This window comes from Papaver somniferum, chromosome 7 (genome assembly GCF_003573695.1).
Source record: "Papaver somniferum cultivar HN1 chromosome 7, ASM357369v1, whole genome shotgun sequence".
In the NCBI taxonomy this organism is placed as follows: domain Eukaryota; kingdom Viridiplantae; phylum Streptophyta; class Magnoliopsida; order Ranunculales; family Papaveraceae; genus Papaver; species Papaver somniferum.
Window position 1 is genome coordinate 150,805,880 of NC_039364.1, and position 18,449 is coordinate 150,824,328.

Consider the following 18,449-nt stretch of genomic DNA (forward strand, 5'->3'; position numbering starts at 1 on the left):
GAGTACAGATCACTAATAGGAGCACTGCAATATCTGACTTGGACTAGACCAAAAATCAGTTATGCAGTTAACCAAGTGTGTCAGCATATGCAAACTCCCACAAATGTGCATTTTCTTGTTGCTAAAATAATTCTCAGGTACATCAAAGGAACCATTGATTACGGTATTTTGTTTACTAAAGGTCTTATGGTAGTGCATGGATTTAGTGATGCTGATTGGGATGTAGACCCAGATACAAGAAGGAATACAGGGGGTTATTGTATTTTCTTTGGATCTAATCCCATTTCTTGGTCAAGTAAGAAGCAAAGCACAGTCTCAAGAAGCTCCACGGAAGCTGAATACAGAAGTCATGCTCAAACATCAGCACAAGTTGTTTGGTCGTGTTAGTTTCTTAAAGATCTTCATATCTTCTTACCAATACCTCATGTTATACAGTGTGATAATGTTAGTGCGATATCTCTCTCCTCCAATCCTGTATTTCACGGTCGTATGAAGCATTTAGCAGTTGATAACCACTTTATCAGAGAACTTTTGCAGTCCAAAGTTATTGACGTTAATGTAGCGCCCCCAAAGCTAGTAGCTGACCAATCCAAGATATTAACTAAAAATAGAGGCACTAGAAATCTAAATCATATACTTAATCATTCAACTAAGAAATCTGCTACAAAACTTAACCCAAAACTAACTCGCTCTGAAACATATATATACAAGAAGTCCTCTCAAATGATATATATATACAATAGTCATTAGGTTTACAGATACAATATGCAATATACTAAACATAGTAGAAGTTATCCAACTAATGAAATCAACTCTTCGAAGCTTCCGCTGCGCAACTTGATCTGTCTCTGAAACTGAAAGTGGGAATGGGTGAGCACATCATCCCTAAAAGGGGTGCCCCGTAGGAATAACATTTAGCTTTCATGCAATCATTGAAATGATTTGAAAACAATTCATGTTTTCTCTAACACTAAACACAACCAAATCACAGAGGTAAACAATCATGTATATGGAACTAACTCCTTCCAAACAATATATAATATGGTGACTCGTCCCTCACCTAGTGATTGCATAAAAGCTCGAATTCATATAGATATAAATGAAGGAGCAGTGTCCTATATACCACAGACGGGAATTCTCATTTCCCAAACAATTCATAAAGACAAACAAAACATTACAATTCCTTTCCAAGCAATGGAAAGATTAAAAGAAATAACACACCTTTCGTAAATCAAAGTTAAACAATGCAAGGAAAGCACAACCAGACAATGCATGAATTTGTTAAACATAAACTTTGGTAAAAGAAAACAACAATAATCACAAAAGAGTTAAAAGTATTCCCACCTTATTTTGCTGACAAGCCATGCCTACCTCAAGATCCACGATCCACTGGTTCATCCTTTGAATCGATCGTTGTTAATATAGACTAACTGTTAATCACACAAGCACTCTAAAAATCTATCCAAAATGGCTCATACAAGAATCATATAGTTCTATCTAATGGTTCTAAGCTCATTTATAATTCTATATCTTTTAGTATATATATTTAGCATATCTAAGAGTTACTAAATCAATTAGGTTGGTTCTATACTCCATTAGCTATGTCTTATGAGTATCTACAACTTTGTAGAAGGAACCAAAGGTCAATTCAGACCATAAAGGTCCAAAATATCTAACTAAGGATACAAGGCACTAAGCCCAAATCCACTAGACTCGGCCCATTACACAAGAGCTGACCCAACTGGGTCAACTAACGGTCAGTGATGGTCAAATGGTTTAACTAACAGTCAACGTCCAGTCAAAGGTCAAAGTCCTGGGTAAATGGTCAACTCAGGTCAGGATCTGTAACTCAGTGAGTTAACACCGATTCAACTCAGTCAGATAAACCGAGTCAGCTAAACTGACTGGAATGACTAATAGGTCTTAAACCATTGATTCATTGGATTCTTATTCTACCAGATTGATTCAACAAAAAAATAACAACCCAATCAAATATCTTAAACAAACTTCATATTTCAAATACAACACTAAACTAAGCTTACCTGCAAAAGCAGTAGCTGCAGTACAATCTTCTCAACTCAAGAAAACCAGCAGAACACAACCACCACACAATTTCCTAGAGTTCTTTCTAAGCTCCCAATTTTGAATTCAATTCATACTACTCATTTCCAATCCTTGTTACTAGTTCAGCTCTATTCAACCCCATTTCACTACATCTTCACAAACAACACCACCTCCAGTTACTATTACTTCTAATCTGCAACTACAATTGAACACCAACTCAATTACAATTACATCTCCACCAACATCTTCTACATTTCCCAAATACCATTATCTTGTTAAACATAATTTGAATCTGCTAACACAATCACAACCAATCCATTACATTTACTTTACCTCCATCTCCAGACTCTGAGCTTAACCAAACACACATAATCTACAACTTCAGATCTGCAATAAAAACTACTCAGAAAACACCAAGCTCAGTTCAACACTACCAACTCCGGCAATTATGTACACTCAATTTTAAACCCAGCAGCAACAGTTATCACCACCGACCATATCCTGTACAGCTTCACCATTACCTCCACAACAAAATCACTTCATAACAACACCACTACTTCACAAAAAAACATTCAAAAGAACTTCAATCAACAAAATTCAACAATAACATCCAACTAACACTCAATAATAAACCACCATATCTATCTCAAATCATAATTCATGATCAAACCCACAGACTCAACAATATAAATACCTCACCAGCTTCTCAATTTCTCAATTTCATTCCCAGAATTCGATCAACTTCAATTATCATCAAATTACAACAACACAGTTACTAGAAACCCATATAATCAATTTCAACTTCAATCTAATTAAACCCCTCTGGAACTCATCATCTCATAAATCATCATATAGAATCAACAATGAATAATTTCACTAATTAACTGAGAAACAATTACCTTAAGAAGATTTCACTCAAACAAAACATTACAATCTCCTCCTTTATCTGTCAGTTCACCACAGCCAACATCCAACAACCTTCATTAAAATCTAATCAAACCCTAATTACTGATTCTGATCTATTCTTCAAACCCAAACTTTAACTCAGGTAAAACCCATCTTCAATCAATCCTCTTGGGTATCAATTTCATCTTCCCATTCTCTTATGTAATTCCCCTGAAACCCTAATCCAGTTCTCATCGATGATTCACAACTGAATCGACTTCAAAACTCCAATTAAACATCTACCCATTGTTATTGATCTAACCGTAGCTCCATATTCATCTTCTAGATCTTCAGAATCATAATCAAATCTAAGAACCCTAACTCTGCTTCTCTTTGATTGTCACCACAGACAAAAACCCAACACTCCCTTAGTTGTTTTATATCCTAGTTCACAACCTCACCATCTCCCTCATCAATTAATTTTCTCGAACCGATTCTCAATCGCACGCAGAGAAAAGAAGAACAGAGGAAGAAGGAAAGAGAAAGAAGAAAGAAGAAAAAAGAAAAGATAAGAAAGAAGAATAATCCTCTCGGTTAGGTTTAGATAACCTCACGTTTTTAGAGGCCACTGGAAAGGATTTAGGGGCCAACAATAAAACAAAAAAGGTCACCCAAAGGGAAAATGTAGCCAGCTCTTATCTCGCGTAATTCGTAATGGAAATTACCCTTATATATTCGGAGGATATGATAACATTGTTATTCTCCGATTGCAATCGGAAGCCAAAATATTTCCCAGACTTCCGATTGTAGTCGGTGCAGTACTAGAATGATTTGTGTTTCATTTTTTCCATTTCTTTTTCATTTTTGAGTTGTTAGAGTTATAGAGAAGAGGGTGAAGGAAAAAAAGAGAAAACCCATTTTATCACTACAAAAATGGATGGATATGAAGAAGAAGGTGAGAATCATGACGAAGAACAAAATGTTGAGGGTTCACGACCGTTTAAAGAAGACGATTTGGGGTATATGTTGAATGATCCAAACTTTTGTGGAGAGGAAAACATAGACGACCCTTTCATGGAAGAAAATGGAGAATCGCCCGATATTGAAGCTAACGATGCATGTAAAACACAGGTATTGTGTTAAGAAACTCAAATACTCGATTTGCATGTGTTTGTGTGCTTTTGTAAACAAGAAAAACCGATTATTGCATGCATTGAATGCCATGAACTACCCAGATTCGGTAGATAATTTGTAGAATAAACCTACGAATATAACACACTGAGTACCAAATATGTATATTCGGTAGTTACAAGATACTAGTTTACTGCCGAAGATGAGAAAAAACCCCAAACTGGTTTTCCAAAAATATCTACATTCGGTAGTTATGTAGAGTTATTTACCCCCGAATGGCCCCAAAAACGAATTCCTCGGAAAATTTCAAAACTCAGTATTCTTATCCTTTACAATCGGTAATAGTTTAACATTCTTTGACTGCCGAATATAACAGTGGCCTCGAAATAAAATTTTCGAAAACTTGAAAATCGGATGTTTATCGATTAAAGTTATCTTCCGGTTATTTATATTCGGCTGGTTTACTATATATTTTAGCTTCCGATTACATCATTTTTTGCACTCAGTAAACTGTGTACATTCATTTGCATAAATCGGGTGTTTTGGGTAACCGATAGGATTCCGAATATAGAGTATTCGGAAGTTTGACTTATTTAATAACCTCCGATTATTGTATAATAATTTGTTGCTTTCATATGCAGGCCGTTGAAGAGTTTGTTGATGACTTCTATTTGAGGCCCGACACTTCCCTATACTATGCAAACGATTTGGTATACTCATTACTACTTTTTTCTTTTTTTCAAAATTTATATGTTAAATGGTTATGCTTATTAGATTTGTTTTGTTTTATGCACGTTTATACATTTGTAAGTAAGAAGGAGGCAAAGGAATGGCTTATGAACAAGGAAAAAGATAACATGTGCGTGGTAGTTCAAAATAATCATGTTAGTGACACTCGATTTGAAATGATTTGTGATCGAGGTGGGACGCGAAAGAGTCACGAGGGAAAGAATAGTAAGTACATACGGAAGACGAATAGGAAATACCGAAGCAATACCAAGAAGATAGGATGCCCATTTAAGATTGTCTTCTATAATCCCGATGGTATTAAAGGTAAAGAGTATAAAATGTATAAAGTTGATAAAGGTTGTCACAACCATGATGATTCGTTGGATTTAATTGGACATGTAATGGTTGCCAAGTTAAAACCAAATCACATGCAGACGGTGAGGTCTATGCGGATCCAAAAAGCGAGTGCGATCTTAAGTAAAATAAAGGCGGACGATCCCGACAACTTTTCTTCTTTGTGTACAATTAAGTCGGCCCTAGCTACGATCAAAAGGAATGATTGGGATGGTAGAACGGTCATGCAACAATCGGAGTGGTTAGCGGAGTTACACGGCTACACCTTGAGAAGTGAAGAAAAGGATGGTATAGTGGTTCGTATTTTCTTGGCACATCCCGAAATGATCCAATTGGCTCAATGCTTTCATCAAATTTTGTTGATAGATGCTACTTATAAGACAAACAAGTATAACATGCCGTTGTTGAACATTGCTTGCCATACTTCGGACAAAAACACGTTTACGATTGCACGGGGTTTAATGGATCATGAGAACAATGTGAGTTTCATTTGGATGTTGGAGACGTTGAGGTCCATTTATAATGGTGATAATTTTCCAAGGGTTATTGTAACGGATAACGATCAAGCCTTAATGCATGCAATAGCGGTAGTGTTTCCGGAAGCCCAAACCTTGCAATGTACGTGGCACGTTCAATGCAATCTCAAAACCAATTGACATCATCATTTCCGAGCTAAAAGACCAAGGAAGGGTATCAAGAGGTCAAAGGAAGAGGATGAGCGCATTAGTAAATTAACCGTGGAAGAACGTAAGGAAGAGGATAGGCTATTTGAAGAAAAGTGGAAGGAGGATGGAATAATTTGGAAAATGTTCATGAAAGCATGGGACAAAATCGTTTGGTCGATGACCGAGGAAATTTACGAATGTAACTTGAAGAAATTTGAGGATGAATACGGCACGGACTACCCAAAACCGGTTGAGTATTGTAAAAAACAATGGTTAACGATTAAGGAGAGGTTTGTGTTTGCATGGACATATGAATATCGTAACTTCAAGAACGAGGCGACAAGCATTGCGGAGGGGTCTCATGGTCGACTAAAGAAAATACTAATTGGTAGTCAAAATGGAGTTGTGTCGATCCAAGAAGCAATCCATGAATTCACCAATCGTGATCTCGTAAAGATTAGGAAATGTATGCAATTTAGTGTACACCAATTCCCGATGGAACATTAAGGAAAAATTGCTTCTAAGGGGAGTTGTTCATAAAGTTTCAAGATGGGAATAAATCGCATGATGAAACAATTGAAGTTATATAAAACTTATGATGACGAGAATACGGTTTGTGTTTGCAAGGATATGATAGGTATTGGACTCCCATGTCGTCATAAGTTGGGTAGGTATGTTGAAGTGATTGACATCGATGATATTCACCCATTTTGGAAGCAATTAAATTTCACTCCGAACACCCCGGTAGTTGATGGTCCGTCTTTCTTCGAGTCGGAATTGTGTGCACGAATAGCCGAGCGTTACGCTACATCAAACGGCACCAAAAAGCAAATATTGATGCATAATTTGGAGGAAGCCCTTCACCCTTGTTTAAGGGAGGTTGATGAACCTATTAAGCAAAAGAACACCGGTAGGCCGAACACCGAAGTGTCGAGGACCATCCAAAGAAAAGAGTTGAAGGAGTATTTGTCTAATAAAAGAATATTGTCTAGGCACGAGCGTTCGGAAGCCGAATTTGAAGATGAGCCGGAACCTAAGAAAAGAGGTCGTCCAAGAAATGATCAAAGTGGACCAACCACCCGACAAGTAAGTCAACCCAATGTTGTTGAAGAAGCTGTTGATCAAATGAACGCCTCGCAACAAACCCAACCAATGGAAATTCTTACTATAAAAGAGGACAAAGGTACTCTTCGTTGCCCTAGAGATCTTAATGGAAGACCAAATCGATCCACATATACATTATACAAAGAGTATTTGTAACAACTCCCTCCACTTATAATTCCATTTGTTTTGTCGACCGACGAGGTTGATGGGGATGGAAATTGTGGGTTTCACGTTGCTACGGAACAAATGGGTTACTTTAGAGAGGCGGATATCGAAGATGTCACCCAATGCCAATATTTAAGAAATAAGATGGCGGTACAACTAGTGAAGGACAAGGGTTTTTATATGGAGATGATGAGGCGAGGAGATAGATACGACAAAGAACAAGAGTTCAAAGACTTAGTTGCGCGTGTGAAGTGTCGAAAGGGATTGAAGACAATCCCTAGCGGACGTTTTGAATTGCGTGGTACATTTCTTTGTTCCTCCTATGTATGGACTTAGCATGACGTTTGCACCCACAAGAACGTCTTGCGACGAGTCGGTTAAAGGTAGAAGAATCGTAATGGAATTTGTGAATGAAATGCATTTTATCGGTTTAAGAGTAAAGAAAGATTGTCTGTTACCTCCGTTGAGTAAGTGGCACGATTACTTCCCGATGAACCATTGCAAGGATTGAGTGAAACAATATGAGTCCAACATGGTTGATTGGGATCGTGTTATGGGCAACAACTTTCCCGCTGAGTTACTCGAATTGATCCCCTCGGATGATGACGATGTTTGATCGTTTTTTTTCGAGGAATCGGCTGAGTTACTATAATTTTTTTTGAAACTATGTAATCGGAACAACAGTATTATAACACTTCAACGATTAATCATATTCGAGAATTCCATATTTTAATTTAAAAATTTTAATTTACAGCACTCAAACATCACATGTTATTCTTTTTTCCCAGTCCGAGATGCAACAATCAACGCGGCTTCGAAATGTAGAAACGACTCTCCTCTCCACTTGGAATAAGCATCTTGTGCCGCAAACCTGTCGTCTCTGTGCCTAGCAAGAATACGGTTGTACTCGGTGCACAATTTTATAACATGGTGCACCCTTGAAGAAACATGCGATGGTTCATAATTGTGGCGTGGCTTCTTGTACTTACCAACAAAAGGACCCAATGAAACGTTAATCCAAAATATACGATCGTCCTGCTGTTCTTTGGGTAGATCTTTCACAATGTAATAATTTTTTATCCATTCGGTCTCTTCCTCAACTTGTTTTAATCTTTCTCTATGATGGAATTGTTCTTGACCTCGCTTCTTAGCCTTGATTTCCTCTTCCTCCTCCTCCGTTGCCACTAACGATGGTTTAATTTTTTTGGGTTGTTTGTTCCTTTTTTGTATTTCTCCTTCCATTGTTGCAATTGATGTAGTTGTTCGCTTGCATCTTCGAAGTATGTTGTCGATTGATGATGGAATTTCCATTGAAAAGGTTTTTCATTCCGATTTTTTACTCAATAATAACTGAGAGGGGTTACCCTCCTTATATAGATTAGAGTTCCAACGGATCTAATTTTTGAAAATATGACCGTTGAGGTTTCTGAAAATATGGCCGTTGAGGTTTCGTATCATTGGTGCACTACAATCGGTTGTTAACGATACACGTATTACCCCCGAATAAGACATTCAGTGGCAAACTTAAATTCGTATCTACCGATTAAGTTGGAAGTTACCAAAACTTAATCGGAAGTTAAATTAGTTACCAAAACTTCTGAATATGGGCTGTCTAACCTTCAATATTGGCCCTTGGAATCACCTGGAGCCATGGCGTGGTTTGTTTTGAACTTGTAATATTCGGAGGATAGGTTTTTTGTAAAGTTCCGAATGTACGATAGCCCAAAAATCAGAATTTGGGAAAAACTTATACTTTTCAAATTTTGTCTTTGAACTAATCGGAAGTTAAATTAGTTACCAAAACTTCCGAATGTGGGCTATCTAACCTTCAATATTGGCCCTTGGAACCACCTGGAGCCATGGCGTGGTTTGTTTTGAACTTGTAATATTCGGAGGATAGGTTTTTTGTAAAGTTCCGAATGTACGATGGCCCAAATACTGGCCCCAAAATGGGATTTTTCCTATATCAGAAATTTTGAGATTTTTTCAATATATACATTCGGTAGTGAGTGTTCTTCCGAATATTGTGTGTCTACTTAAATATATTCGGTAGCCAAAAAATTCATTAAACTACCGATTATTAGCAGTTTGTATCCAGGAAGATATGGCCACCAATATTCGGCAGATAATTATCAAATCTTTCTCCCAAATACTGTCGATATTCTTGAGAAATGAAGAACACGACTACATTCGGAATTAAATAAGCATGAATATCGCCCGAATCTGGATAAATAACCGAAAACCCTAGAATTTTTTTTTCTCGATTCGACGAATTAAAGCGAAATAAACCCCAAAAATGATAGATTCTTACCTAATTGGGGCCATTTGAAGTTGATGAAGTGTTTGACTATCGGAATCGCCACCACCGACTACATTGCCGGGTACGCGTTCTTCGCATTCTTATACAGTTGAAATGAGTAGAATTTTTTGATTTGGTTTTTATACAGTTTTACCAGAAGGGAATTTATGTAACTTCAATATCATATAGGGTACCCCTTAACTAGAGTCTTTGGCTGGGTATAAATTGATGGCCCCTAAATCCTTTCGGGTGGCCCCTAAAAACGCGAGGTTAGATAAGGCCGACCAAATTTGGTGAGACACCCACTCGCTTCGACACGTGCAGCCACAAGGGTAATATACAAAATTACTATGTTACCCTCCGAAAACAAATTGATAAATCTTCTTCATCCGGCATCCGATTGACACGTTCGAGTAGTCCATTCCGCGTAACTTTTCGAGATCTATCCAATGGTACTAGTTTCGTATCTAAATCGTTGTTAGATTAATTTATATTAATTAACGTTCGTGTTAGACTAGTCGAGTTATTATCAGCTAATTCGTCTCTTGACTGGTCTAATAGCGTTGACGATCTTGAGGGTCTTTACATTCTCCCCACCTTATACATTTTCGTCCTCGAAAATCGAACCATCCTTATAGTCTTCCAAAACTACCCACCTTATAAAACTAATACTATCTCTCGTTTAAACGCAAACAACAAGAAACAAAGAACAAACTTAAATGGCGTTCTACAACTAAAATTTGTGGCTCTAGGTTCAATTAACAATTTATATTTTATAAGACATGTGTCTTTAATTACAAGAGGAAATACTCTATAAATAAGTTTCTAAGTAAAATTTGGGATCTATCAGTCCACTAAAAGAAGCAAGTCTCCTTTCAATCCCTAGTGATACAAGAATGCAGTTGCCCTGTCTAGGTTCATGACTCCTGACAATGCTTACCTACGTAACAAGTATCACCCGATCACATCAGAATTACCAACCTCACTATTCCCCAGTGCTGGATTAACTAAGTGCAAACTTATCAAGATTAACTAAGTGCTAATTTTATTTTATTAAGATTAATTAGTCTTTAACTTCTATCTTAACTGGTGTAATTCCTGATAAATTTACTTCGTAATTTATTTACATATTTCACAACATTTTAAGCAATTTAGTTATCTGAATTATTTATTATTCAATGCAAATATTCCAAATTCGATTTCACATCAATTTTACAATATCTGATATTATTTAATATGTTAGCATTGTTGTACTACCGTTATATCGATTATCCAAATATTACTATTATTATTTCCAATGTATCTATTTGTTTATTTCACTATGTGATTTGCTATAAATAAGTAACCGCTAACAATTTTTCCATAGTTATTTGGTATTAATGCTTTATTATTATCATAATATTTATTTCTTATTTCGTAGGCCGATAAAAGTTGATCAAAGTTAATAATAATGTCAAGTTTAATTCTATTATTAATACTAGATTTGATTTGATCTAACTTTATTTCCTTAAATTTATATTATTGTTAAATAATCCTTAAGTTGTACTATTAATAAAATTACATTTTGCTATTACTATCCAATAATTGTTATCCAAATGATATTCACAACATCTTTAAATTTTATAGTAATTAGCATTATATAGTATTATTATTTGCTCATCCTATCAAAAATTATTGTCTTAATTATTTTATCATCTTTATCATTCTTAATTTAATAGTCCAGTTGGTACACTAAGCCTTAATATTTTGAATATAATTTTACATTCACGTAAGGATTGATATTTCATATTGAATCCGTATACTATATCTTGTTAAAGACTGGCGTTGGTAATTTAATATGGTTTAAATTTGAGTCTGCACAAATTTTAACATGTCCTAGATTTTGGTATTAAAAATAAACATCTTATTCATAGGAAAATTTATTGTCCTTTAAGTCTCATATTGTTCTAAGCATTCGAGTACTATAAATATCACTTCGTGTGTATAATTTAATGATATAGTGAATCATTTATTAGACTAAAGATAATCTGGGTATACGATTGTTAACAAGTTTAGTCTCTATTTTATGCATTATATAACCTCGTGTTCTTAATCCTACCGAATAAATCTTATATTAACTATCTGGTTTGAATACAAAACACATAATTCTATTTTGTTATTAGTTAACTTTGCAAAACTTAATCGTACATAGGCACTAATAATTTTCCATAACTCTTTAATCTTAATCATTATTTTATCGCTATATATTTGTTATTGAGATTTTAATTTAAATTATGCTCAATATAGTACTAGTTTAAATTCTAACAGTTTAAGTTCGTCATCCTAATTTCGCATTTCAAAAGATGATTGAATTTATTTACAAAGAAGGATCCTAACAATATACGAAATTATTTTCTTTTAAATTCTAATATTACTCTAAGTATCTGAACGCTAATACTACTACTTCACGTATATTTGTTTCATTTTAAAGATTTACTGGATTATTTGTTAGCCCAAAGATAATTTCGGTACAAGATTTCTAACAAGTGTCTTTTTATCTTATATATTATATCCTCGCTTCCTTAAGTCTAATGCCTAATATGTATTATATCAATTATCTAATTTAAACGCCAAAACATTTATCTTTAATTTGTAATTAGTTTAATTTACTAAACTTAATCGTAAATAAGCGCTATCAAATTCCCATAACTATTTACTCATAATTATTATCTTTTTATCGTTATATGTCTTCAATGAGATTTTAGTTAAGTTGTGTTCAATATGATACTAATTGATAAATGCTAGCGTTCTTTATTAAAAATTATTATTACTATTATTATCATCTTTAGTTACTAATATAATATTTTATTATTAACTCTGATGGTCGAATTATTATTCTAACCACTCTTACAAATCTTATTAAGTCCCAAAATATCACTAACCTTTAGGTGATTATAAATTGTTGACCCTACGTATAAGTCAAGGTACTCGATAAATTTCTATGTGACTTTCAAGATTTATCAATAATACTGATTTCACTAATTTTAGTATTAAACTGTCTACGTTTTCACAGTTTTTAGATTAATTATTCTCAAATCCTTATTAACTACAAATTGGTGTACCCTACAATTTTTACTTCATAACAAACAAACAACCAAAACAAAACAAGGCCCTTGTCATGAGACCACTATCTATGCATGTCTTTTCCGCCTGGACTCTCAATCTTTTGCTTCTCAGGAATGCTGACAATTCAATCAATCAAATAAATATTTCAATTATTGATAGCTTTTAGTGATTAAGATTTATCTCACAAACCCAACCCAGTTCTAAACTAATCTATTTCACTAACTGGCAATGGCTATTAACTAATTTTCCCATATAAGATCTAATAGTGAGCTCTGATACCAACACTGTAGCGCCCCCAAAGCTAGCAGCTGACTAATCCAAGAGATTAACTAAAAATAGAGGCACTAGAAATCTAAATCATATACTTAATCATTCAACTAAAAAATGTGCTACAAAACTTAACCCAAAACTAACCCGTTCAGAAACATATATATACAAGAAGTCCTCTCAAATGATATATATACAATAGTCATTAGGTCTACAGATACAATATGCAATATAATAAACATAGTAGAAGTTATTCAACTAATGAAATCAACTTTTCGAAGCTTCCGTTGCGCAACTCTGATCTGTCTCTGAAACTGAAAGTGGGAATGGGTGAGCACATCATCCCTAAAAGGGGTGCCCCGTAGGAATAACATTTAACTTTCATGCAATCATTGAAATGATTTGAAAACAATTCATGTTTTCTCTAACACTAAACACAACCAAATCACAGAGGTAAACAATCATGTATATGGAACTAACTCCTTCCAAACAATATATAATATGGTGACTCGTCCTGCACCTATGTAGCTATATGGTGACTCGTCCCGCACCTAGTGATTGCATAAAAGCTCGAATTCATGTAGATATAAATGAAGGAGTAGTATCCTATATACCACAGATGGAAATTCTCATTTCCCAAACAATTCATAAAGACAAACAAAGCATTACAATTCCTTTCCAAGCAATGGAAAGATTAAAAGAAATAACACACCTTTCGTAAGTCAAAGTTAAACAATGCAAGGAAAGCACAACCAGACAATGCATGAATTTGTTAAACATAAACTTTGGTAAAAGAAAACAACAATAATCACAAAAGAGTTAAAAGTATTCCCACCTTTTTTTGCAGACAAGCCACGCCTACCTCAAGATCCACGATCCATTGGTTCATCCTTTGAATCGATCGTTGTTAATATAGACTAACTGTTAATCACACAAGCACTCTAAGAATCTATCCAAAATGGCTCATACAAGAATCGTAGAGTTCTATCTAATGGTTCTAAGCCCATTTATAATTCTATATCTTTTAGTATCTATATTTAGCATATCTAAGAGTTACTAAATCAATTAGGTTGATTCTATAGTCCATTAGCTATGTCTTATGAGTATCTACAACTTTGTAGAAGGAACCAAAGGTCAATTCAGACCATAAAGGTCCAAAATATCTAACTAAGGATACATGGCACTAAGCCCAAATCCACTAGATTCGGCCCATTACACAAGAGCTGACCCAACTGGGTCAACTAACGGTCAGTGATGGTCAAATGGTTCAACTAACAGTCAACGTTCAGTCAAAGGTCAAAGTCTTGGGTAAATGGTCAAGGTCAAGTCAACTCAGGTCAGGATCTGTAACTCAGTGAGTTAACACCGATTCAACTCAGTCAGATAAACCGAGTCAGCTAAACTGACTGGAATGACTAATAGATCTTAATCCATTGATTCATTAGATTCTTATTCTACCAGATTGATTCAACAAAACAATAACAACCCAATCAAATATCTTAAACAAACTTCATATTTCAAATACAACACTAAACTAAGCTTACCTGCAAAAGCAGTAGCTGCAGTACAATCTTCTCAACTCAAGCAAACCATCAGAACACAACCACCACACAATATCCTAGAGTTCTTCCTAAGCTCCCAATTTAAAATTCAATTCATACTACTCATTTCCAACCTTTGTTACTAGTTCAGCTCTATTCAACCCCATTTCACTACATCTTCACAAACAACACCACCTCCAGTTACTATTACTTCTAATCTGCAACTACAATTGAACACCAACTCAATTACAATTACAGCTAGGGCTGCACATAACCGACCCTACCTGCCGACCCAACCCGCACCCGCCAAGATTAACCCGCACCCGATCCAACCCGCTTAGGAGTGGGTTGACTATGGGTGAGCACGACCAAACCCGCTGTATGATGGGTCGGTTGCGGGTAGCTGCTTCCATCACCCGACCCTACTCGCCTACCCGCCAAAATTTCCTTACCTTAGATTATCTATCCTAGGATTAATCTCATCCATAGAAAATACCATATATAATGCCTAACCCTAATCCTATCAACTTTCATTCTCACCCCTTTTCACTTCACTCCTCTTCAGCCTCTTCTCTCCTTCGCTCGGTTGTGCCTTTTCACTTCAATTGCATCAATTCTCAACTCAGATCAGCACCAGAAATCCAATAACGGAAGGTAAGAATCGTAAGTCAGACTAATTGATATATTTATAATTTTTAGATTCTTTGATTTTGAATTTGGGGTATCTGTTTAGGGTTTTGTTGTTTTTTTTTCAATTTGGGGTATCTATTTTTGTTATAATCTTTGATTAATTGATCTTGCGATATTCTGACTTTGTTTTGTTAATCTTTTGTGTATATTGGAATTGGATTTTGGGGATTTTGTTCACTTCTTAAAGGATCTAAAAGTAATCTGAGATTCTGAGGTAGTATACTTATGACCCTTATCCAATCTGGCAACATCCAATTGATTCTGAGCTAAAAGTAATCTGAGATTTTGTTAATGATTTTGGGGATTTTGTTAGTGTAATGGTATTTTTATGGTCACTATGATTGCTAAAAATCTGAGACTGTAACATGTTATTACTTGAGCACATTGGCAGTAAATAAGAAACGAATTGATTCATTGTTTCTAACAGTGCGGTATACTTCCTGTTTTACAGAATTTTTTGTGTTTCAATTTTACTTTATTTTAATGGATGTTAACATCCATCCTCAATCTTTCACCATGGAAAGTGATATTACTGGCAGCAGACAGCTTTAATTGGCAGCAAATAGCTTAAAACTAAAATTAGTGTTTGTATTTGAAAATAAGAAAGAGTAAAAATCTTGGCTCTAATTCTATGGGTGGATTCCCCTTTTAGAGTTGCTTAAACTAAAATTGGCAGCAGATAGCTTTAATCTGTTATCTAGGTACAATCATCATAAGCAGCAGCTGGTTTACATTTTTGGTTTCTGCTGCTCTGACTGACCCCCCTGCACTGTAATTATCAACGGCAATATGTTTTGCAATGTTTTCATCCTCCCCTGAAATGGCTTTTTTCTTATTATAATTTTCTGTGGTGATATTCGTTTGTTGTTTTATATTCTGCAATGGATGATGATTATTGAACTTGTGCCAGAACTGTAGAAGTTAACTCATACAATCAAACAACAATATGTATCTCTTTGGTGACTGAATACGTCTGACATTTAATTTGTATGATATAGTCTCTCTAGTTTTGAGGCTTGAGTTGTATGACATTTAATTTGTATGATTCTCATGGTCATCTGGTTGCATCACATGGATGGCATAGCAGAATTATACCCCATTGTCGGTGCTTTGATTACTTACATCAACTTTCATTTTAATTGTTCATTTCCCTTGCAGATCTATTTGGTGACCTTGCTACTTCTTACATCATCATAGATGATTGATTCCTATTGGGTTAGACAAGGTAATGACGCCAAAGGCCACTGTCAGTAAATTGATTATGAGTTCGTTGGTCTGTTACATCTACGTTATTGTAAGTTGTAACTAATTGACATACGTTGATTGATTTCAGGCTTCCAGCGCATTCAGGGATAAACCGTCTACATTTTTCGATGGAGGAAGCTGGTCGCTTGATATGAATCACATCTCATGATCTTTCTTTTCTCCAGCTACTAGTATAGTTATTAGGATTTAGTACAGTAGCCAGTAGGCTAGTAATTCACCATTTGAGCTTTTAGAAATTGAACTCATTTTTATTTTGTAAACACTTTTAGTTGTAAGTAACTTGTTATGATGCTAATTGTCTGCACTTTTAGTTATTTGTCATGTTCATACAATTCATTTCATGTTATGACGGGTTAACCCGCCACCCATCCGAACCAACCCATTGTAATGTGGGTCGGGTTAAAACCGACCCACTATGATGTCGGGTTGGTTATGGGTGACAACTTCTGTTACCCGCCATCAGTGGGTTGAGTGGTGGGTGAGGCCAAAACCGACCCAAACCGACCCATGTGCAGCCCTAATTACAGCTCCACCAACATCTTCTACATTTCCCCAATACCATTATCTTGTTAAACACAATTTGAATCTGCTAACACAATCACAACCAATCCATTACATTTACTTTACCTCCATCTCCAAACTCTGAGCTTAACCAAACACACATAAGCTACAACTTCTGTTCTGCAATAAAAACTACTCAGAAAACACCAAGCTCAGTTCAACATTACCAACTCCGGCAATTATGTAAACTCAATTTGAAACCCAGCAGCAACAGTTATCACCACCAACCATATCCTGTACAGCTTCACCATTACCTCCACAACAAAATCACTTCATAACAACACCACTACTTCTCGACTCCACAAAAAACCATTTAAAAGAACTTGAATCAACAAAATTCAACAATAACATCCACCTAACACTCAATAATAAACCACCATAGCTATCTCAAATCATAATTCATGATCAAACCCACAAACTCAACAATATAAAAACCTCACCAGCTTCTCGGAAATTTCTCAATTTCATTCCCAGAATTCGATCAACTTCAATTATCATCAAATTACAACAACACAATTACTAGAAACCCATATAATCAATTTCAACTTCAATCTAATTAAACCCATCTGGAACTCATCATCTCATAAATCATCATATAGAATCAACAGTGAATAATTTCACTAATTAACTGAGAAACAATTACCTTAAGAAGATTTCACTCAAACAAAACATTACAATTTCCTCCCTTATCTGTCAGTTCACCACAGCCAACATACAACAACCTTCATTAAAATCTAATCAAACCCTAACTACTGATTCTGATCTATTCTTCAAACCCAAACTTTAACTCAGGTAAAACCCATCTTCAATCAATCCTCTTGGGTATCAATTTCATCTTCCCATTCTCTTATGTAATTCCCCTGAAACCCTAATCCAATTCTCATCGATGATTCACAACTGAATCGACTTCAAAACTCCAATTAAACATCTACCCATTGTTATTGATCTAACCGTAGCTCCATATTCATCTTCTAGATCTTCAGAATCATAATCAAATCTAAGAACCCTAACTCTGCTTCTCTTTGATTGTCACCACAGACAAAAACCCAACACTCCCTTAGTTGTTCTTCATCCTGGTTCACAACCTCACCATCTCCCTCATCAATTAATTTTCTCGAACCGATTCTCAATCGCACGCAGAGAAAAGAAGAACAGAGGAAGAAGGAAAGAGAAAGAAGAAAGAAGAAAGAAAGAAAAGATGAGAAAGAAGAATAATCCTCTCAGTTAGGTTTAGATAAGGCCGACCGAATTGGTGAGACACCCACTCGCTTCGACACGTGCAGCCACAAGGGTAATATTCAAAATTACTTTTACCCTCCGAAAACAAATTTATAAATCTTCTTCATCCGGCATCCATCCGATTGACACGTTTAAGTAGTCCATTCCGCGTAACTTTTCGAGATCTATCCAATGGTACTAGTTTCGTATCTAAATCGTTGTTAGATTAATTTTTATTAATTAACGTTCGTGTTTGACTAATCGAATTATTATCAGCTAATTCGTTTCTTGACTGGTCTAATAGCGTTGACGAGCTTGAGGGTCTTTACAGTTAACTACATCTCTACTGTTGATCGGGTGGCGGACATCTTCACCAAAGAATTGGCTGGTCCAAGATTTAGTTTT

The 18,449-nt window shown here is 35.5% G+C and overlaps 1 long non-coding RNA gene across 1 annotated transcript; it reads right to left on the bottom strand.

Annotated features, from left to right (window-relative positions):
• Nucleotides 1–620: 620 nt before the first annotated feature.
• Nucleotides 621–3,518, bottom strand: LOC113298744. Its single transcript, XR_003334361.1, has 3 exons — nt 2,043–3,518; nt 1,345–1,430; nt 621–854 (listed from the first exon to the last, which is right to left on the bottom strand). It is a non-coding gene; the product is annotated as an uncharacterized LOC113298744 (long non-coding RNA).
• Between the last annotated feature and the right edge of the window lie 14,931 nt (nt 3,519–18,449).